This window comes from Dendrobates tinctorius, unplaced genomic scaffold, assembly GCF_039654945.1.
Source record: "Dendrobates tinctorius isolate UK_male_01 unplaced genomic scaffold, ASM3965494v1 ptg000029l, whole genome shotgun sequence".
Lineage (NCBI taxonomy): Eukaryota > Metazoa > Chordata > Amphibia > Anura > Dendrobatidae > Dendrobates > Dendrobates tinctorius.
The window spans coordinates 46,120,122-46,144,440 of record NW_027361697.1 but is presented as its reverse complement, the minus strand read 5'-3'; positions in this window follow the sequence as shown (position 1 = coordinate 46,144,440).

Sequence of the window (24,319 nt, the reverse complement as noted above, 5' to 3'; positions counted from 1 at the left end):
ATCCACTGCATAGTGTCAGATTACCAGCTTAACCCCTTAGTGACAGAGCCATTTTGCAGATTAATGACCAAGCCAATTTTTACAATGACCAGGCCAATTTTATGATGTTATCACTCTGGAACGCTTTAATGGATACCGCAGATTCGGAGACTGTTTTTTCGTGACATATTGTACTTCATGTTAGTGGTAAAATTTCTTCGATAAGACTTGTGTTTATTTATGAAAAAATGGAAATATGGCGAAAATTTTGAAAATTTTGCAATTTTAAAACTTTAAATTTTTATGCTTTTAAATCAGAGATATGTCACAAAAATTTCTTAACAAATAACATTTCCCACATGTCTACTTTAAATCAGCACAATTTTGGAAACAATTTTTTTGTTAGGAAGTTATAAGGGTTAAAAGTTGACCAGCGATTTCTCATTTTTACAACCAAATTTACAAAACCATTTTTTTAGGGACTACATCATATTTAAAGTCATTTTGAGGGGTGTACATGACAACAAATACCCAAAAGTGACACCATTCTAAAAACATGACCCCTCAAGGTGCTCAAAACCACATTTAAGTTTATTAACCTTTTTGTGCTTCACAGGAACTAAAGCAATATGGAAGGAAAAAATTAACATTTAACTTTTTTTGCAAAAAAATATACTTCAGAACCATTTTTTTTATTTTCACAAGAGTTAAAAGAGAAAATGAACCACAAAATTTGTTGTGCAGTTTCTCCTCAATACGCCTATACCTCATATGTGGGGGTTAATCCCTTTTTCGGCGTACGGCAGAGCTCGCAAGGTAAGGAGCGCCGTTTGACTTTTTCAATGCAGAATTGGCTGGAATTGATATTGGATGCCCTGTTGCATTCAGAGAGCCCCTGATGTGCCTAAACAGTGAAAAAAACCACAAGTGACACCATTTTGGAAACTAGACCCCTTAATGAACTTATCTAGATGTGTGGTGAGCACTTTTAACCCCCAAGTGCTTTTACAGAAGTTTATAACGCAGAGCAGTGAAAATAAAAAATCACATTTTTTTCCTCAAAAACATGATTTTTTTGCACACTATTTTTTATTTTCCTAAGGGTAACAGGAGAAATTGCACCACAAAAGTTGTTGTGCAATTTGTCCTGAGTACACTGATACCCCATATGTGGGGGTAAACCACTGTTTGGGCGCACGGCAGAGCTCAGAAGGAAAGGAACACCGTTTGACTTTTTCAATGCAGAATTGGCTGGAATTGAGATTGGACGCCATGTCGCTTTTGGAGAGCCCCTGATGTGCCTAACCAGTGAAAAAAACCACAAGTGACACCATTTTGGAAACTAGACCCCTTTATGAACTTATCTAGATGTGTGGTGAGCATTTTGAACCCCCAAGTGCTTCACAGAAGTTTATAACGCAGAGCAGTGAAAATAAAAAAATCACATTTTTTTCCTCAAAAACATGATTTTTTTAGCACACTATTTTTTATTTTCCTAAGGGTAACAGGAGAAATTGGACCACAAAAGTTGTTGTGCAATTTGTCCTGAGTACACTGATACTGCATATGTGGAGGGGAACCACTGTTTGGGTGCATGGGAGAGCTCGTAAGGGAAGGAGCGCCATTTTGGAATGCAGACTTTGATGGAATGTTCTGCAGGCGTCATGTTGCATTTGCAGAGCCCCTGTAGCTTATCTAGATGTGTGGTGAGCACTTTGAACCCCCAAGTGCTTCACAGAAGTTTATAACGCAGAGCCGTGAAAATAAATAATCTTTTTTTTCCACAAAAGAGATGTTTTTTTAGCCCCCAGTTTTTTTTATTTTCCCAATGATAACAGGAGAAATTAGACCCCCAAAGTTGGTAAATAGTGGAAACCCCTCAATTCTTGCTACAACCCTAACCCCAACACACCCCTAACCCTAATCCCAACCCTAACCCTAATCCCAAACCTAATCCCTAACCCTAACCCAACCCTAATCCTAATTCTAACCCTATCCCTAATTCTAACCCTAGCCCTAACCCTAGCCTAACCCTAATTCCAACCCTAACCCTAATTCTAACCCTAACCCTAATTCTAGCCCTAATTCTAACCCTAACCCTAATTCTAGCCCTAACCCTAGCCCTAATCTTAGCCCTAGCCCTGACCCTAACCCTAATGGAAAAATGAAAACAAATTTTTTCTTTATTTCATTATGTTTGCCTAACTAAGGCTAGTTTCACACTTGCTTTTTTTTGCAGCGCGTTTTTCCCGCAAAAAAACGCATTGAAAAAACGCATACAAAAGCATACAACTGCTGCGTTTTTTTCAAGCATTTTTATGAGCATGCATGAAAAAAACGCAGCGTTTTTATGCGTTTGTATGCGTTTTTAGTGCGTTTTTACCGCGTTTGCGTTTTTTTCCAACATTTTTAGGTGGCCCCTCACACTACCCAAACCATGACTTTACTAACCCTAACCCTGACCCTAACCCTAACCCTAAACCTGACCCTAACCCTAACCCTGACCCTAACCCTTAACCAAATCATACTTAACCCTAACCCAAACCCTAAACCCTAACTAACCCTAACCCTAACCCTAACCCTGACCCTAACCCTAACCCTAACCCTAACCCTGACCCTAACCCTAACCCTAACCCTGACCCTAACCCTTAACAAAACCATACTTAACCCTAACCCTGACCCTAACCCTAACCCTAACCCTGACCCTAACACTTAACCAAACCATACTTAACCCTAATCCTGACCCTAACCCTGACCCTAACCCTAACCCTAACCCTGACCCTAACCCTTAACAAAACCATACTTAACCCTAATCCTGACCCTAACCCTGACCCTAACCCTTAACAAAACCATACTTAACCCTAACCCTGACCCTAACCCTAACCCTGACCCTAACCCTAACCCTAACCCTGACCCTAACCCTAACCCTAACCCTGACCCTAACCCTTAACCAAACCATACTTAACCCTAATCCTGACCCTAACCCTGACCCTAATCCTTAACAAAACCATACTTAACCCTAACCCTGACCCTAACCCTAACCCTGACCCTAACCCTAACCCTGACCCTAACCCTAACCCTAACCCTAACCCTAACCCTGACCCTAACCCTTAACAAAACCATACTTAACCCTAATCCTGACCCTAACCCTGACCCTAACCCTTAACCAAACCATACTTAACCCTAACCCTGACCCAAACCCCAACCCTAACCCTGACCCTGACCCTAACCCTAACCCTAAACCCCCTTAACTAACCCTAACTCTAACCCAAACCCCTAAATTCCATGGTTAAAAAAAAAAAAAGCATATGCAAAAAAACGCATACATGAGCATGCCAGTGCGCACATATGCGCATCCATAGGCTATAATGGCCATTTTTAGCGCAAAACGTGCGCATATGTGCGCATGCGCTTTTTTGCAGGGCCAAAAAATGCAACATGCTGCGTCTGGAAAATACAAACGCACACCCCAAAAAAACGCAGCGCATGAAAATCGCATACATGCGCTTACAAGCACGCAGGTATGCGCACCCATGTTAAATATAGGGGAAAAAACGCATGCGCACATATGCGTTTTTTTCCAGCGCTAAAAAACGCAAATGTGAAACCAGCCTAAGGGGGGTGATAAACGGGGGGGAGTATTTACTATTTTTTTTATTTTGATCACTATGATAGTTTATCACAGTGATCAAAATGAATCAATGAAATCTGCCAGCCGGAGCCTGTAGATTCACGGCGGGCGCACTGTGCATGCGACCACCATTTTCTTCTGGATGCAAAATGGCGGTGCCCACCGGAGGAGGCAGGAGGGACCCAGGACCACCAGGAGGGGATCCAAGACCACCGGGATGTACCGGGGGGATCGGGGACCTTATTTCTCTCTCCTCTGATGTGCGATCACATCAGAGGAGAGAGAAATTAAATGCAAAATTGTGGGTTTTTTTGTGATCGCCGTTATAGCAAAAGCGAGGTCGGTAAAAACTGACCTGATTCATGTTCTCTTGGGTCTCGACTACCCCCAGCAGCCGAGACCCCGGAGAAAATCCAACGCTGGGGGGCGCTATTTACTTTCTCCACAGCGCCGTGAATTAACGGCACTGTGGTTTAAGTATCCTTAACTACCGCTCTTAAAAGGTGTATCGGCAGTCGTTAAAGGGTTAAAACAAAACAAAACATTATTTTGTGATGGTCTGTTACAAGAAATCTATCATATATGTGAGTATGTGGGTCATGATATGAATTGTAGCCTGTTGCAATTTTATATTGAATTTGTTTTCCAAGAATTTGGAGTCTTAAATTAAATATAAGAAAATTCTAGGGTGACCACATATTTATTTAAGTGTATATGTACGATCACATCTAGGCTGCCAGAGTGGATCTCAGCTTTGCTTTCATTGAGGGGTTGGGGGCACTTTATGACATCTATATGTTGCACTTCAGACACTGATGGGATGGCCGTTTGAAAGCACAAAGCAATTGCTATAGTTGGACCATACTATAGAATTTCCCGCAGGTAAATTGCTGCTAATTTGTAGAATTTTTTGGGAAAAAAATGTTCTAAAAAAAGTAAAAACTATTACAACTGATAGTTTACTGCACCTCTGTGCCTTTAATCTGGTGTCGCAGGTAAAACCATCTCAGTTTGCATTATACATACCGCTCTCTACTCAGAAGGCAGATCAATGTAACACAGGCTTAATATGTCCACTAGAAGATTTACATCTTATACAGCTGTACGTCTAAAATAGAGACTTCACACTGCCACGGCCTGAAGGACCTGCATAAAATAGCATACAGACGAGCCGAATAGGCAGTCCTAATACAAGTATTCTAGCAGGATGTTCATACCAGTATTTAATATTCTTAATTTAAAGTACAGATTACTTTTAGGTTACAAAAATTTAATAAAATAAATCATCAGTGATCAGTTCGGATACAAGAGCTGACAAAAAACAGAAATATGGACAGCAGAGAAAGCCCGGTCGCAGGGGAGCGCAAAGGACAAGAAGGAGGAGGGCATGCTTGGTAGATTTCTTCTTTTATTAAGTTCCACTACGCGTTTCGACAGTTAACCTCCGTCTTCATCAGGTGGCATGTAGCGAAAAGAACACGGCACTCCAGAGAAAAAGGAAGGTTGTTCGGAGCTCAAGTAAGGTTTCCAACCCATAAATATGTACAAAAATACTTGGCACACAAAAATGAAGAAGCAGTATATTCTTTATTTAGCATCCAGACAAAAACAGACTCATATCATATGAACGTTTTTGGACCAACGACGGACCTTCATCAGAAAGGTTTTTTAGTTTCTTTTGGAGAAAACTATAATTTACAGAAAGAGTAAACAAGGGAACAAAACAAAAATTTGTCAGAAACTGCAACGGACATATGTTTCTAATACAATTATATTAAAAAGAAGTCAACTGTCAAAAGCATAATCTATAGTGAAGGATGGTGACCGCAGGAATTCATTCCATCAGTGTAGAAGAAGCTCTCAGAATTGATCTGTGTCATATTTGGAGGTGAAAACATTGTTAGGGAAAGCAGGTCTGAATAGCGGGAAAAAAAACTTGGATCAAAACCCAAGACTACAGTGAAAATTGATGTAAATATACATGTAAAAGGATATCTATGTGCTCCCGAAGTGTTCATCAGTACGAGAGAGATGCCTATAGTGATATAAGTGAATATCTGAAAGAGATATACCTGCAAAAGATACAGATAGGGTAATAGATATCCTTTGGTTGTAGCAAAGTCTATGCTGCTAAAAATAAGAGAAAATTATGCAGATGATTGGTACACCGAAAAAACAGAGGTTAAATCATTACTCTACAAACTTATGCCAATGATTTAACCTCTGGTTTTTCGTTGTACCACAGGAGGCAGAGTAGCAGCTGCAGCTAACAGGGTACCCGCTGTGAAAGGGAATCTGTCACCACATTTGACCTATCTAAACTCTTGATATGGGCATACATGTTATAGAATGCCGAAAACAGTCCTACCTGTATGTCTCATATCAGCTGTATTGTTACTGAGAAAATATCTTTTATCACTTTATATTTGAGGATGCTGCCTGGAAAATAACTCTGCCCCCAGAGTTTGCTTTAAATATAAGGGGGAGTCACCAGTGTGATGTGTAATGGTCACTAGTGTGATGTGCAAACCCTGCTCTCTGGCCTCTGCTCTCCTGATCTCACTGCAGAGCTGTGTGTGATTATGCACATCTGCAGCTTCCATCTCACAGGCAGACAGGGCTGTAATATTGTTGCCATACAGCAGAGCTGAGAGAGTAGCAAAAAATGTGCTTGCAAGAAAACAAATTTAATGTCTCCTGTTCTTAGACTAGTTACATGTCTCACTCACTGGTAACTCCCCCTTGATGTAAAATAAGTTCTGGAGGCAGAATTATCTTCCAGCCACCATCCTCCCCAGAGCCTGAATGAGGTAATTTATTTAAAGTGATTTCTCAACAACAAGGCATCTGAGACACACACGTAGGACTGTTTTCAGCATTCTATAGCCTGTATGTTCAAATTAATAGTTTAGATAGTTCAAATGTAGTGACAAATTCCCTTTAATGAAAATGAATATTCACTGCTCTTCACATCCACAGTCCCTCCCACCTCTATGCACTGAACCTGGCATCCAGAATTAGGATGGACTATGGGGGTGGGGAGCAGTGAAAATTCATCTTCTTTAACCCCTTTCCAACGTCAAGCGTAATAGTACGCCAATGTCAGACTCCCTCCGTTTGATGTGGGCTCCAGCGGTGAGCCCACATCTTTCCCGGGACATGTCAGTTGTTTTGAACAGGTGACCTGTGCACAGAATAACTGCAGGTGGAATCGCGATCAACCTGCAGCTATTAACGCGTTAAATGTCGCTGTTAAACTCTGAAAGTGGTATTTAACTCACACTTCCGGCCATCGAGCTGGAAATCTGTGCACGTGATCACGGCTCACCGTTTTGTAGGCATGACAACCAGAGGTCTCCTGGAGACCTCTATGATTGTCATTGCGGGCTTGTTGTGAGTGCCACCCAGTGATCGGCGCTCATATCAAGTGAGTAATTCTACTACATAGAGGCCATGTGATTATCGCCTATATATAGCAGAGCCGATCAGGTTGTGGCAGCTTCTAGTCTCCCATGGAGACTACTGAAGCATGCCAAAAGTAAAAAAAATGCTTTTAACCCCTTACCTACAATTGACGTAATATTCCGTCCATGTGACCATGGACCTAATTACCATGGACGGAATATTACGTCATCGCGATCAGCGGCGCCCACGTGGTGAGCGCCGCTGATCGCGGCCGAGTGTCAGCTAATTATCATAGCTGACACCCGGCAAAATGTGTCAGGGGCGGTCACGGACCGCCCCCGACACGTTAACCCCTTGCACACCGCGATCAAACGCGATCGCGGTGTACCGGGGGTTAAAGGGAAGCATCGGCAGGGAGGGGGCTCCCTCCGTGCTTCCCTGAGCCCCCCACGGCAGTAAAGTAAAAAAAAAAAAAAAAGTGTTAAAAATAATTAAAAAAAAATCGCTAAATAAATTAGTAAAAAAAAAAAAAATATTCCCCAATAAATCCATTTTTTCAAAATAAAAAAAAACAAAAACAATAAAAGTACACATATTTGGTATCGCCGCGTCCGTAATAACCTGCCCTATAAAACTGTCCCATTAGTTAACCCCTTTAGTGAACCCCTTAAAAAATAAAAATAAAAAACGAAGCAAAAAATAATGATTTATTATCATACCACCGAACAAAAAGTGCAATAATGCGCGATCAAAAAGACGCATATAAATATGCATGGTACCGCTGAAAACATCAACTTGTCCCGCAAAAAACGAACTGCCACACAGCATCATCCGCAAAAAAATAAAAAAGTTATAGCTCGCAGAATAAAGCGATACAAAAATAATTAATTTTTATATAAAATTGTTTTCATTGCAAAAAACCGACAAAACATAAAAAAACGACCTAAATGAGGTATCGCTGTAACCGTACTGACCCAAAGAATAAAAACACGTTATCAATTTTTCCGCACGCGGAACGGTGTAAACGCACCCCCCAAAAGAAATTCATGAATCGCTGGTTTTTGTTCATTCTGCGTCCCAAAAATCGGAATAAAAAGCGATCAAAAATTGTCACGTGCCCGAAAATGGTACCAATAAAAACGTCAACTCGTCCCGCAAAAAATAAGACCTCACATGACTCGGTGGGTCAAAATACGGAAAAATTATAGCTCACAATATGTGGTGATGCAAAAACTATTTTTACAATAAAAAGCGTCTTTTAGCGTGCGACAGCCGTCAAACATAAAAACCGCCATAAATCGTAAATCAAACCCCCCGTTATCACCCCCTTAGTTAGGGAAAAATAATAAAACTAAAAGAAAATGTATTTATTTCCATTTTCCCGCTAGGGTTAGGGTTAGGGTAGGGTTAGGGCTAGGGTTAGGGTTAGGGCTAGGGTTAGGGCTAGGGTTAGGGTTAGGGCTAGGGTTAGGGCTAGGGTTAGGGTTAGGGCTAGGGTTAGGGCTAGGGCTCAGATTAGGGTTAGGGGTGTGTTGAGGTTAGGGTTGGAGTTATAATTGGGGGTTTCCACTGTTTGGGCACATCAGGTGCTCTCCAAAGGCAACATGGCGTCTGATCTCAATTCCAGCCAATTCTGCGTTGAAAAAGTCAAATGGTGCTCCTTCCCTTCCAAGCTCTGCCATGTGCCCAAACAGTGTTTTACCCCCACATGTAGGGTATCAGCCTACTCAGGACAAATTACAAAACAACTTTTGGGGTCCAATTTCTCCTGTTACCCTTAGGAAAATAAAAAATTGGGGGCAAAAATATAATTTTGCGGAAAAAAATGTTTTTTTTATTTTCACGCCCAGGCGTTATAAACTTCTGTGAAGCACTTGGGGGTTCAAAGTGCTCTCCACACATCTAGATAAGCTCCGTGGGGGGTCTAGTTTCCAAAATGGGGTCACTTGTGGGGAGTTTCAATAGTTTAGGTACATCAGGGGCTCTCCAAACGCACATGACACCCGCAGACCATTCCATCAAAGTCTGCATTCCAAAACGTCACTACTTCCCTTCCGAGCCCATACAGTAGTTTTCTCCCACATATGAGGTATCAGCGTACTCAGGACAAATTGGACAACAACTTTTGGGGTCCAATTTCTCCTGTTACCCTTGGGAAAATAAAAAAATGGGGACTAAAAGATCATGTTTGTGGAAAAAATACGATTTTTTTATTTTCACGCCCGGACGTTATAAACTTCAGTGAAGCACTGGGGGGGTTCAAAGTGTTCACTACACATCTAGATAAGTTCCTTGGGGGGTCTAGTTTCCAAAATGGTGTCATTTGTGGGGGGTTTCTACTGTTTTGGTACATCAGGGGCTTTCCTAACGCGACATGGTGTCCGATCTCAATTCCAGCCAAAAACGTCAAATGGCGCTGCTTCCCTTCCGAGCTCTGCCATACGCCCAAATAGTGGTTTACACCCACATGTGGGGTATCAGCGTACTCAGGATAAATTGCACAATATCTTTTAGGGTCCTGTTACTTTTGGAAAAATAAGAATTGAGGGTGAAAAGATCATTTTTGTGGAAAAAATATGATTTTTTAATTGTACTGCTGTATGTTATAAACTTCTGTGAAGCCCTTGGGGGTTCAAAGTTCTCACCACACATCTAGATAAGTTCCTTAGGGGGTCTAGTTTCCAAAATGGTGTCATTTGTGGGGGGTTTCCACTGTTTTGGTACATCAGGGGTTTTCCAATCGCGACATGGTGTCCGATCTCAATTCTAGCCAAAAACGTCAAATGGCGCTGCTTCCCTTCCGAGCTCTGCAATGCGCCCAAATAGTCATTTACACCCACATATGGGGTATCAGCGTACTCAGGACAAATTGCACAATAACTTTTAGGGTCCTGTTACCCTTGGAAAAATAAAAATTGGGGGTGAAAAGATCATTTTTGTGGAAAAAATATGATTTTTTAATTGTACCGCTGTACGATATAAACTTCTGTGAAGCCCTTGTGGGTTCAAAGTTCTCACCACATATCTAGATAAGTTCCTTGGGGGGTCTAGTTTCCAAAATGGGGTCACTTGGGGGGGTTTCCACTGTTTAGGTACATCAGGGGCTCGCCAAACGTGACATGGCGTCCGATCTGAATTCCAGCCAATTTTGCATTGAAAAAGTCAAACGGCGCTCCTTCCATTCTGAGCTCTGCCATGCGCCGAAACAGTGGTTCCCCCCCCCACATATCAGGTATCTGCGTACTCAGGACAAATTGCACAATAACTTTTGCAGTCCAATTTCTCCTGTTACCCTTGGTAAAATAAAGAAAATTGAACCTGAAGTATTTTTTTTGTGAAAAAAAGTTAAATGTTCATTTTTTTTTTAATATTCAAAAAATTCCTGTGATGCACTTAAAGGGTTAATAAACTTCTTGAATGTGGTTTTAAGCACCTTAAGGGGTGCAGTTTTTAGAATGGTGTCACTTTTGGGTATTTTCTATCATATAGACCCCTCAAAGTGGCTTCAAATGTGAAGTGGTCCCTAAAAATAAAATGGTGTTGCAAAAATGAGAAATCGCTGGTCAATTTTTAACCCTTATAACTTCCTAACAAAAAAAAATTTTTGTTCCAAAATTGTGCTGATGTAAAGTAAACATGTGGGAAATGTTATGTATTAAGTTTTTTGTGTGCCGTATCGCTGTGATTTAAGGGCATAAAAATTCAAAGTTGGAAAATTGCGAAATTTTCAAAATTTTTGCCAAATTTCCATTTTTTTCACAAATAAACGCAAGTTATTTGAATGCAATTTTACCACTAACATAAAGTACAATATGTCACGAGAAAACAATGTCAGAATCACCGGGATCCATGAAAGCGTTCCAGAGTTATGACCTCATAAAGGTACAGTGGTCACAATTGTAAAAATTGGCCCGGTAGTTAACGTGCAAACCACCCTTGGTAGTGAAGGGGTTAAAAATGTAGAAAATTAAAAAACTATAAAAATTAAAATCACCCCCCTTGGCCCCATTCAAAATAAAACAATAAAAAAAATCAAACATACACATATTTGGTATCGCCGGATTCAGAATCGCTCGATCTATCAATAAAAAAAGATTAACCTAATCGCTAAATTGCATAGCGAGAAAAAAGTCAAAACACCAGAATTCCATTTTTTTAGGTGACGAACCGTACAGCCCCGAAGAGTTGTTGAAAGGTCTCATAGACCAGACTGATTCGTGGCTCTAGCCCCTAAACCTGCAACCAGGCATGGTAATGTGTGACAATGGCCATAACCTGGTGGCATCTTTGAATATTGGCAACCTCGCACATGTAGAATGCCTGACCCACGTGCTCAAATTAATAGTTCAGTGGTTTCTCAAAACCTACCCAGATCTTCCTGAGCAACTTGTGAAAGTATGCCATATGTTTCCCCATTTCGGCAAGTCATCTACAGCTGCTGCCCCCCTGGCAATGCTGCAGCAATGTTTGTAACTTCTAGCTCACTGACTGGTGTGCAATGTCACCACGCATTGGAACTCAACATTACAGTTGTTGGCAAGGCCTTGTGAGCAACAGAGAACAGTAGTTAGATACCAGCAGCAACATGCCTGTTGGCATTATGGTCAGCCTCCACGCATAAGAGCGGAGGAGTGGGCATGGATATCTGACATCTCTGTCGTTCTCCAAAACTTTGAGGACTCAACCAAGGTGGTGAGTGGCGATGATATCAAAATCAGCATACCCATCCCGCTTCTCAGTCTCTTGAAATGCTCACTTCTCACAATTAAAGAGGAAGCTTTGCAGGTTGAGCTAGTTGAGATGGAGCAAAAAACTATACAGGGTGATGCTTTACAGCCCAGCCTCATCTCATCTTCCCAACATGTATTGGATGAAAATGAAGAGGAATAGGAGTAACAGGAGCTGGTTGCCTGTACTGCAGATGGTACTATCCACACCACCTTCATCCCGTTTGCTCAGAATGGGTGGCCTGAAGATGAGTAGGAGCGGGAGGACAAGGAGGAGGACAAGGAGAAGGAGGAGATGGACAGTTGTCCTCTTGGTGGGGACAGGGATGTCTAGGCTGTTGGCAGTCTGACACACATGGCTGCGTTTATGTTCTGCTGCCATTACCATGATCCTTGTTTTGTACGCATTTTGGCCAACATTAATTACTGGATGATCAGTCTTCTAGAACCAAGCTACAGGAGAACTTTCCATCCCTCATTTCCGTGGGGGAGACGTCTAATAAAATGCTGCAGTACCAGAAAGCCCTAGTTGAAGAATTCTTAAAAAAATTCCCATTTGACAACACTGGCAGCAGAGGTCACAGTTGATTGGACAACCCAGTACTCGAGATGAGGGAGACACACACCAGATGCAGCAAAGGCAGTGGGACACACTCAAAGGTCTTCCACAGTTTTCTCAGACCCTCCGATTGCCCATGCCCTGATGCACCGTGTACTCTGTCAAGGAGTGAAAAGTTTTGGAAGATGATGAAGGAGTAACTTGCTGACTATATCAGCATCCTCCATGATTCGTTTTACAACAACTGAGTATCCAAGCAGAAGCGTGGCATGAACTGTCTCTCCATGCCTTGAAGGTCCTGGCCTGCTCAGCCACCAGGATTTTGTCAGAGCAGGTTTTTAGTACCACTGGGGGTATTATAATCTGTAGGTGCATCTGCCTGTCAGCTGAAAATGCTGACAGACTAATTTTTATCAAAATAAGCAAGGGCTGGATTGGCCCAGACTTCTCAACATCACCAGATGTCAGCAACGGAACATAAACTCAAATACTGTGTTTTTTTTCTGGTCTATTCCCATGCACCCATTCCCATCCAAACATGGGTTTAGCTTCAGGATTCCATCTGTTTTGTGTCATCCTTCTCCTCCATCACCATATCACCAATGTGATTATGCTACTCTCGCTATAAATATTTTAAGGGTGTTTATGATGCCCACATTAAGAATTTTGAGAGGCTTATCTCTAACACTCTTTGACATATATGTATACACCCCATGGGTAAAAAGTTTTCAGCTCATGCACATAATGCACATGCATTATCAGTCTAGGATACCCACTCGTTAATAACGGGAAAAAAATGTTTTGTGAGGTCCCCCATTGCTTCTTTTCAAAGGGGTATTCGAGTGCCTCCTTCTAATGTTTGGCATCCCTCGCATTAGTGCATATGCTAATCCAGTGTAGGATGCCCACTCCTTAGTAATGGGAAAAAATGTTTTTCTGAGGCTCCACCTTTTACTTGAGGAAACATTTGTGAAAACCAAAAGAGCCAATGGTTTCTACACTGTGTTCCAAATTATTATGCAAATGATATTTTTCTATGATTTTCCTAAATAGTCGGTACAAATGACAGTCAGTCTAATAAAGGTCATCACCGGTTAGAGTATACATCAAATTTTATTGAAGAAACCTCCCAATGATAACAATATAATCTCCAAAATGAATAAAAACTCAAATTGCACTGTTCCAAATTATTAGGCACAGTAGAATTTCTAAACATTTGATCTGTTTTAAAGAACTGAAAATGTTCATTTGTGGAATTTGCAGCATTAGGAGGTCACATTCACTGAACAAAAAAGCTATTTAACTCCAAAACATCCTAACAGGCCAAGTTACATGCTATCATAGGAACCCTTCTGTGACATCACCTTCACAATTCTTGCATCCATTGAAATTGTGAGTTTTTGGAGAGTTTCTGCTTGGATTTCTTTGCATGAAGTCGGAATAGCCTCCCAGAGTTGCTGTTTTGATGTGAACTGCCTCCCTCATAGATCTTTTGCTTGATGATACTCCAAAGGTTCTCTACAGGGTTGAGGTCAGGGGAAGATGGTGGCCACACCATGAGTTTATCTCGTTTTATGCCTATAGCAGTCAATGACTCAGAGGTATTCTTTGCAGCATGAGATGGTGCATTGTCATGCATGAAGAGGATTTTGCTCCTGAAGGCACGTTTCTACTTTTTATACCATGGAAGACAGCTGTCAGTCAGAAACTCTATCTAAAGTACTTTGCAGAGGTCATTTTCACACCTTCAGGAACCTTAAAGGGCCCCATCAGCTGTTTCCCCATGATTCCGGCCCAAAACATGACTCCTCCTCCTCCTTGCTGAAGTCGCAGCCTTGTTGGGACATAGTGGCCATCCACCAGCCATCCACTACTCCATCCATCTGGACCATCCAGGGTTGCTCGACACTCATCAGTAAACAAGACTGTATGAAAAATAGTCTTCATGTATGTCTGGATCCACTGCTACAATTTCTGCTTGTGAACACTTTTTAGGGGTGGCCGAATAGTAGGTTTATGCACCACAGCAAGCCTTTGAAGGATCCTTCACCATGAGGTTCGAGGGACTCCAGAGGCACCAGCAGCTTTAAATATCTGTTTGCTGGTTTGTAATGGCTTTTTAGCAGCCACTCTCTTAATCCAATGAACTTGCCTGGCAGAAACCTTCCTCATTCTGCCTTTATCAGCACAAACATGTCTGTGCTCAGAATCAACCACAAATCTCTTAACAGTACGATGGTCACGTTTAAATTTTTGGGAAATATCTAATGTTTTCATCTCTTGACCAAGGCATTGCACTATTTGATGCTTTTCAGCAGCAGAGAGGTCCTTTTTCTTTCCTAAATTCCTTGAAACCTGTGCCCTGCTTAATAATGTGGAACATCATTCTTAAGTAGTTTTCCTTTAATTGGGCTCACCTGGTAAACTAATTATCACAGGCACTTGAGATTGATTTCAGTGATCCAAAGAGCCCTGATACACAATACCATCTATGAGTTTATTTGAAAAACAAAAAATTACATCTTTATGACACTTAAATCCAATTTGCATAATAATTTGGAACGCAGTGTATTAGTAATATATGATCCAGTGCCTTGTTGACACCTTTCGGGTGGTCAAGACATAAGGAGTTGACACACTACATACAGGAATTTATAACAAGTACAAGAGACTTTGTACAGTAGGTACAGAAGATCAATTGTACGTGCGGCGCCAATTCTTTGGAATGCACTTCCCAGGTCAATACGATTAGTCCCCAATCCCCACAATTTTAAGCGTGTCCTGAAAACGCATTTATTCAGACTGGCCTATCGCCTCAACACATTAACCTAACCTATCCCTGTGTGGCAGAGCCAAAAGTTTTACCATAACCAGGTTCCCAGCATCATGTTCCCACATGCTTTATGCATCCATTAGCCCTCTGTGTCTGTACTGTTACACACTTAACATTATGGCTGGTCCATACAATCAGAGCAACTGTTACCACCCACCTTTCGTGTCTCCCTCTTTCCTCATAGACTGTAAGCTTGCGAGCAGGGCCCTCACTCCCCTTGTTATTTGTTATAATCTACTGTATGTGATTATTGTTATGCTGTAATGTCTATTGTCTGTACAAATCCCCTCTGAAATGTAAAGTGCTGTGGAATATGTCGGCGCTATAAAAATAAAATTTATTATTATTATTTATTATTGTCTAATCCATATCAGGCTGAGTAAATGCAAAACTCTCCACTATATTCCCCAGCAGGGTCGATGAAACAACAGTCCTTGATGCTGCTATGTTAAACTAATTGCTTTTTCCAAGGACAATTCAAATAGATTCTATTTTCTAATAATACCACTCTTATTTGCAATTCATTTAGGATGAGGTGTGGCTGTAGGGATAGCATATTACATGCATCTTGTCAAGGATTATTGCCTTAAAAATTATGAGCCTTGCTGCTGCTTTTTTTTCCATACACTCATTGACAGATTCATGTTTTTTATGGTGATCTGTGCTCAAAGTCATTAAAACTGTATTGCTTTCATTCTTCCAGTTTGTGTCTTCCACGTACAAGAAAAAAAAATCTTTTTAGGGCTGGTTAAAATCCCTTTTATTTTCTACAATAATACCTCTCTTATCTGCAATTCGTCTAGGGTGAGGTCTGGCAATAGAGAAACCTATTAGATGTATCCAGTCATGGATTATTGCTTTATAAATTAAAATCCTTGCTGCTGCTTTTTTCCAAAAGCAGCAAAGATGAGTCAAAGCAGGCAAAATTAACTGATTAAATGTGTCCATTCACATTTTCACTGTAGCAGTTGCATGTAAGCAGTAGTGGTGGGAGACTTTACGCTACTGGAGCTAGAATTACCACTTCTGAGCTCTCCAGTGCTTTTGTTTCCATCCATAGATGCTCATGAGGAGAACATAATTTTACCTCTATATAAGTCACTAGTGCGACCACACTTAGAATACTGTGTACAGTTCTGGTCTCCGGTGTATAAGAAAGACATAGCTGAACTGGAGCGGGTGCAGAGAAGAGCGACCAAGGTTATTAGGGAACTAGGGGGTCTGCAATACCAAGACAGGTTATTACACTTGGGGTTATATAGTTTGGAGAATCAAAGGCTTAGGGGTGATCTTATTACAATGTATAAATATATGCGGGGACAATACCAAGACCTTTCTAATGATCTTTTTACTCTTAAACCTGTGACGGGGACAAGGGGGCATCCTCTACGTCTGGAGGAAAGAAGGTTTAAGCATACTCACAGATGCAGATTCCTTACTGTAAGAGCAGTAAGACTATGAAACTCTCTGCCATATGATGTTGTAATGAGAGATTCACTACTAAAATTTAAGAAGGGACTGGATGACTTTCTTGAAAAGTATAATATTACAGGGTATATACACTAGTTTCCTTAATATTGCGTTGATCCAGGGAGCTAGTCTGATTACCATATGTGGAGTCGGGAAGGAATTTTTTTTCCCCAATGTGAAGCTTACTGTTTGCCACATGGTTTTTTTTTTTGCCTTCCTCTGGATCAACATGTTAGGGCAAGTAAGGATAGGATATGGGTTGAACTAGATGGACTTAAAGTCAACCTTAATAACTATGTTACTATTTCTTGGGGCTTCTAGCAAGAACCACGTTAAACAGTATGGATGACTAATTGAACCCATAAAAAATTGTGGAACTTTTTTTGAGCTTTATATACCACCATAATGTAACAAGAACCCCCACAATGTACCTGATTCATTCAACTGTTCATACATAGCACTGGACAAGAACTTTCTCCCCCCAATAAGAATCGTCTCTGAGCTGTGGAATGTTATTAGTGAGCCGAGAGCGGTGGCTTGGTGGCTCATGTTCTTTTATAACATCTGATAATGTCATATGGCCAGCCAATCACAGTAATGCCACTATGGCGTTTTAGTGACTTGCATGTTTATTGGCTAGCTAACAGACACCAAATATGCTGGGTGGGAATGTAAGTTTAAAATTCGAGTACTGGCTAATGCTTGTCAAGTGTCGAGCACCCAGAAACGCAAGTGATATTTGAGTATCACTGAACACATTTGCTCATCCCTAGTAAAAATGTAATTATTCTTTCTGCTCGGCCCAATAGTGAAAAAATGGTAAATTTCTATTGACTCATCCCACTGTTATACAATTCTGTGAATTGCCTGTGTAGTTTCTAAATTGGGGTCATTTGTTGGGGTGTCTGTTGTTTTTGCATATCAGGGTCTCTTCAAATGTGACATCACATCTGCAATCTAGTACAGCCAAAATTGCGCTCCAAAATTCAATTCGAGCTCCTTCCATTTGAGCCCTGCCGTGTACCCAAACTGTACTTTTCTATCACATATAGAGTATCTGCGTACACAGGAGATATTACACAACATATTTTGGGGTCTTTGTCCAGTTACCCTTGTGAAAAGGAAAAATCTGGAGCTAAAGCAACCTTTTTACTGAAAATTTTTTTTTTTTCATTTTCACAGCTCAATGTTATAAAATTCTATGAAGCACCTGAGAGTCCAAGGTGGTCACCACGCCTCTAGATAAGTTCTTTGTAGGATTGTTTCCCAAATAGGGTCACTTGTAGATATCCACTGTTTAGGCACACCAGAGGCTCTGAAAATGTGACATGGCATCATCTATCTATTCCAACGAATTTTGCTTTCTAAAAGTCAAATGATGCTCCTTCCCTTAAAAGCAATGCAGTGTTCCAAAACAGTAGTTTTCCACCACATATGAGATATCTGCGTACTCAGGAGAAAATGCACAACAAATTGAATGGTCTATTTTCTCCTGTTACTCTTGTAAAAATGCAACGTTATGGTACAAAGCAACATTTTTGTGGGAAAATATTTTTAGCTTTCATGCCTCAACGTTATACAATTCTGTGATGCATCTGCAGGCTCAAGGTGCTCACTACACCTCTATATAATTTCCTGGAGTGTTTTTTTTCCCAAAATGGGTTAACTTGTAGGGGATTTCCACTGTGTTGGCACGTCAGGGGCTCTGCAAACGTGACATGGCATCCGCTATCTATTCCAAGCAATTTTGCACTACAAAAGTTGAAGGGTTCTCCTTTTCTTCTGATCATGCAGTGTACCCAAACAGTAGTTTTCTACCACATATGAGGTATTGGAATAATCAGTGGAAACTGCACAACAATTTATATGGTCCATTTTCTCCTGTTACCCTTTAAAAAAAGCAACATTTGGGGATAAATTAATATTTTAGTGGGACAAAAGTAAAATTTTCATTTTTTCCTTCCACATTGTTTTTATTCTGAAGAGGGGTGCAGTTTTTAAAAATTGTCTCTTTTGGTATTTTGTATTATGTAGACTAAAATTTAAACATTTAAAGGTGATGTGGTCCCTAAAAATTTGTTTTTTAAATTTTGTTGGAAAAATTGAAATTGGTGATACTTTTCTAGGCCTTCTAACTTCCTAACCAAAAATATAATTAAAAAAAATGATGTTTATGTGAAATAGACATATGGTGAATGTTATTTTGTGTGGTATAGTGATATATTTTTAGGACATCAAAAAGTAAAGCTTGAAAATTGCAAACTTTTCACATTTTTTTTGTCAACTTTTCAACATTTTTGTAAATAAACACAAATTGTGTTAAAAATTCACCACTAGTATTAAGTGGAACATTTCATGGAAAAAAAACAATTTCAGAATTACTGGGATATGTTGAAGCTTTCCAGAGCTATTAACTCATAAATTGACATTGGGCACAAAAAAAAATGGCATGACAAGGAAAGTGAAAACAGGCTGAGGATTGAAGGGGTTAAGAGTGAGCAACCTTTCGCTTTTGCAGTTTGTCTATGAGCCATGGAGTCAAACCTAGATTTGTAGAACAATAAATTTTAATCAAGTCTATTTTCTAAGGTCAAATGCAGATTTGATTTTTAGTCTTCATTTGAAATAATACTAAATTTATGAAAAATATAGCTTCAATTTTTAACAGCAATTGTTAGACGACACAAATTACTAGATTAGCATTAATGTACATGCTGAATGGATTTGGACAAGACAGAACTTGAGAAATAATATAAACAGATCATTATAATTTCTGCTGTCAGAGAGATCTAAATACAGCTGAGCCCTTGTTCCCATTTATATCACAACAAAATTACTGTATGTTGCATATCTCCTGCAGGAATGTTATACAATTTTGGAGAAATGAGCAAAAATCCCTCAAGGAACTTGCAAAACATATTACTTGATAAACCTTTAATACACTTTTAACTTACCGTATATACTTGTGTATAAGCTGAGATTTTCAGCCCATTTTTTGGGCTGAAAGTCCCCCTCTCGGCTTAAACTCGAGTCATATATGCCAGGGGGTCAGAGGCGGAGGGGGAGTGGGGGTGTCAGATCATTCTTACCCCCTCCTGGTGCGGTCTCTGCAGCCCCCCCGCTTCTCCCTTTCTTCCTTCAGAGGTCACATGGTACCACTCATTAAAGGCATGAATATGTGCATATTCCTGACTTTAATGAGCGGTACCACGTGACCGTTGAAGGAAGGAAGGGAGACTGTGGGAGAAGCAGAGGGCTGCAGAGACTGTGCCGGAAGGGAGTAAGTATATCCAATATTCACCTGTCCCTGGTCTATCGCTGCTCGCCGCTGTCTGCTGCTTCCTCTGTCAGTGACGTTCAAGTCAGAGGGTGCGGTGACGTAGTTAGTGCGTGCCGCACCCTCTGCTGCCTGGACAGTCACTGACAGAGGATACGGCAGAGAGCGGTGAGCAGCGATGGACTGGGGACAGGTGAATATTGGATGTACTTACCCCCTCCTGGTGCGGTCTCTGCAGACATGTGAATATCTCAGGTGCTGGTTCCTGAGCCAGCGGCAAGACTGGCACCTGGCCCCATAACACATCAGTGTCCCCATCTTCTCAGGAGCCGACACCTGGCCCCCAGCAACGAGAGCTGAGTATGTCATTTTTTTTTATTTGCAGCAACAGCAGCTTCAGCATATGGGGCATAATGTATGGAGCATCTTATGGGGGCATAATCTATGGAGCATCTTATGGGGGCATAATGTATGGAGCATCTTATGGGAGCATAATTTATGAAATATCTTATGGGGCATCTTATGGGGGCATAATCTATGGGGCATCTTATGGGGGCACAATCTATGGGGCATCTTATGGGGAATAATCTGTGGAGCATCTTATGGGGCATAATCTATGGAGCATCTTATGGGGCAGCATATGGGGCATAATCTATGGAACATCTTATGGGGCCATAACCATTATGGAGCAGCATATGAGGCCTATTATTCTATGAAGCATCTTATGGGGCCATTATTAACCTTTGTGCAGCATTATATGGGGTGTATTTTGTACAGAGCATCTTATGGGGCCATCATAAACTGTATGGAGCATTATGGGGCTCCTGATTCAATATGGATATTCAAAAACATTTAACCTACTGATGTCTCAATTAATTTTACTTTTATTGGTATCTATTTTTATTTTTTAAATTTACCAGTAGCTGCTGCATTTTCCACCCTAGGCTTATACGCAAGTCAATAAGTTTTCCCATTTTTTTGTGCAAAATTATGGGGGTGAGCTTATACTCGGGTCGGCTTATACACGAGTATATGCGGTAGATTGTCTAATTTATTCCTTAAAAACTCTACAGAAGTATATTCTAAATGTGCACAGGATGGTAGTCTTAGGCAAGGTGCTGCTGTGTCCCCACACCCTATAAATAAATGGTGTTTTGATTCTCCTGTGCTATACATGTGATGAGTAACACTCATGTTTTGGTCACAGGACTCTGGTGTCTCCAGTTCTTCATCATAAAGAACCACCGCACACATTAGGGGACATCAAATTTGTCTAATTATAAAGCAGTTTAGTTAACTGACCATTTTCATCATATTGAAGCACGCAGTATTGGGCACAAACTTTTCCATTTTAAAAGTCCATAGAGAGCACATTCTGATGTCCGCTGTTCACTTGCACTGAGCTACACCTTTCCTATCTAGCATCTATGACATCAGGGATTCTCCGTCTGGCTCTGCAGTTTCCATGAGTCTCATCCCAACTTCCTTATGAGATTCCACATCCGACTTTCTCTTGAAGGAAGATAATGAGACATGCTTCTCAGTGGCCCTTTGGACCATAGGCCCTGGGTGTTCAAGGAAAGTCTGCTTTCAGTTTATGGCTGACGTTCTCTAGCTGCTGAACAGCCCAAAGGAAGCCTTCTGGACATCTGTCAAGTCAGCAGTCTTCCCCAAGATTGTGGAGCCTACTGAAACAGATTAAGGGACCTTTTTAATCACTAAGGAAGCCTTTGCAGGTGTTTTTTGTTACTTATTCTAATTTACTGAGATAATGGCTTTTGGGTTTCCATTGGCTGTAAGCCATAATCATTAACATCAACAGAAATAAACACTTGGAATAGATCACTCTGTTTGTATTGACTCTACATATAATATATGAGTTTCGCTTTTTGTATTGAAGAATTGGAATAAATTAACTTTTTGATGATATTCTAATCTTGTGAGAAGCAACTGTATGTGAGATATGCTTTGGGTCAAGAAAGGTCAGCATCATTAGTTAGTAAGTACCGATAATACTAGTGTACCATTGATAAAAGTGATGGTTTTATATTTTGCGCTTTTATTTTATTGTCCTCAACTTCTTCAAATATAGGTGGCTCAAAGGGCAATGCAGATTAAACACTTGCCAGCCCCCTGGTTATGTAAAAAGATTAGTTGGGGCTCATACTTTCTTATTAGTTGAGGTCTGTCACATGTAACTGGTGCACAAAGGCAGCTGTGCTACACCAAAGAGCATTCAACATTGCCTTCTGAGGAACTCTGCTGGACTCTCATTGGACTCAGGGACTATGGGAGCATATTTTGATTATTTGGCTCCTCATCCCCATTGGGTCATTATCTGCTGTTTATTGATGTATTACAATTATCATCTTGTCCTATGTAAACCTGTACTATCCTTATGCATTATATTCTTAACACTTTGGTCCCTTGGCCCATTGGAATTAATTTTATTTATTCTGATTGTTTGGGTGCTTCTCTATAATTTTTTTGGGGGGTATTATATGCAGATTTTTTCTCATGCTTTACCTCATTATTTGGTTGGTTCCCCATGGGTCAACTCATTGATATGTACTTCTGGGACTGGTTTCCCATTTATGGCTGGGTGGGTTTGTCCCAACTGGATGTTTGTACTCCTCATAAGATGGTGGGGTTACCATGGTCATGTTCCCCCTGTTTGGTTTGGCTCATGGGGTAGGGTTTATATCATCATTTTTGCTGATTTATTGGCTCATGAAGTTCTATATATATTGAGGTTTGTCAGTGAGGTTTTCACACTCTGATTGTGGTCATTTCTATGGTCTGCTGGCCACATCTTATATATTCAAGCTCTTGTGGGCAATATACTTTGGTTTGCCTTTAATACCCTTTTTGGGGTTTGGGCATATTTGCCTTCTATTTCCCTTGTTCCAACTTGGATTACTCTGCTGCTGGGTACAGAAGCCCTTTAACCTTTTACTATTTACTATTTATATATTTGGATATCTATCATAATATATGTATGTACTATCATGATTATAATTAGTGTTGAGCATTCTGATACAGCGAATATCGGCTGATACCCGTTATTTGCAGTATCGGAATTCTGATACCGAGTACCGATATTTTTTTAATATCGGATACCGGAATCGGAAGTTCCCATACTGCCATGAGCCACTGTTGTGGCTGTGATTGGCTGCTGAAATGATGTCATCATGATGTGCGGTCTGTGCGCATCATGATGCGCGGTCAGTGCGGGCCTGCCGGGGGTCTGTACAGGCCTGCCGGGGGTCTGTACGGGCCTTCCGGGGGTCTGTGCCGGCTGCTGGGGGTCTGTGCGGGCCTGCCAGGGGTCTGTGCCGACTGCCGGGGGTCTGTACGGGCCTGACGGGGGTCTGTGCCGGCTGACGGGGGGTCTAAATACTACATATAAACAACATTCATACAACATACATACTACATATATACTACATTTATACAGTATACATACATACTACATGCATACTACATATATACTACATTTATACAGCATACATACATACTATATACATACTACATATATACTACATTTATACAGCATACATACATACTCCATACATACTACATTCATACAGCATGCATACATACTACATACTGTACATACTACATTTTTACAGCATACATACATACTACATACATACTACATATATACTACATTCATATAACATACAGACATACTCCATACATACTACATATATACTACATTCATATAACATACATACATACATACTACATACATACTACATATATACTACATTCATACAGCATACATACATACTACATACATACTACATATATACTACATTTATACAGCATACATACATACTCCATACATACTACATATATACTACATTCATACAGCATGCATATATACTACATACATACTACATTTATACAGCATACATACACACTACATACATACTACATATATACTACATTCATACAACATACATACATACTACATACATACTACATATATACTACATTTATACAGCATACATACATACTACATATATACTACATTCATACAACATACATACATACTACATGCATACTACATATATACTAGATTTATACAGTATACATACATACTACATACATACTACATATATACAACATTCATACAACATACATACACACTACATACATACTTAATATATACTACGTTCATACAACATACATACTACATACATGCTACATTCATATAACATACATACATACTCCATACATACTACATATATACTACATTCATACAGCATACATACATACTACATACATACTACATATATACTACATTTATACAGCAGACATACATACTCCATACATACTACATATATAATACATTCATACAGCATTCATACATACTACATACTACATACATACTATATACAGTTGTGGCCAAAAGTATTGACACCCCTGCAAT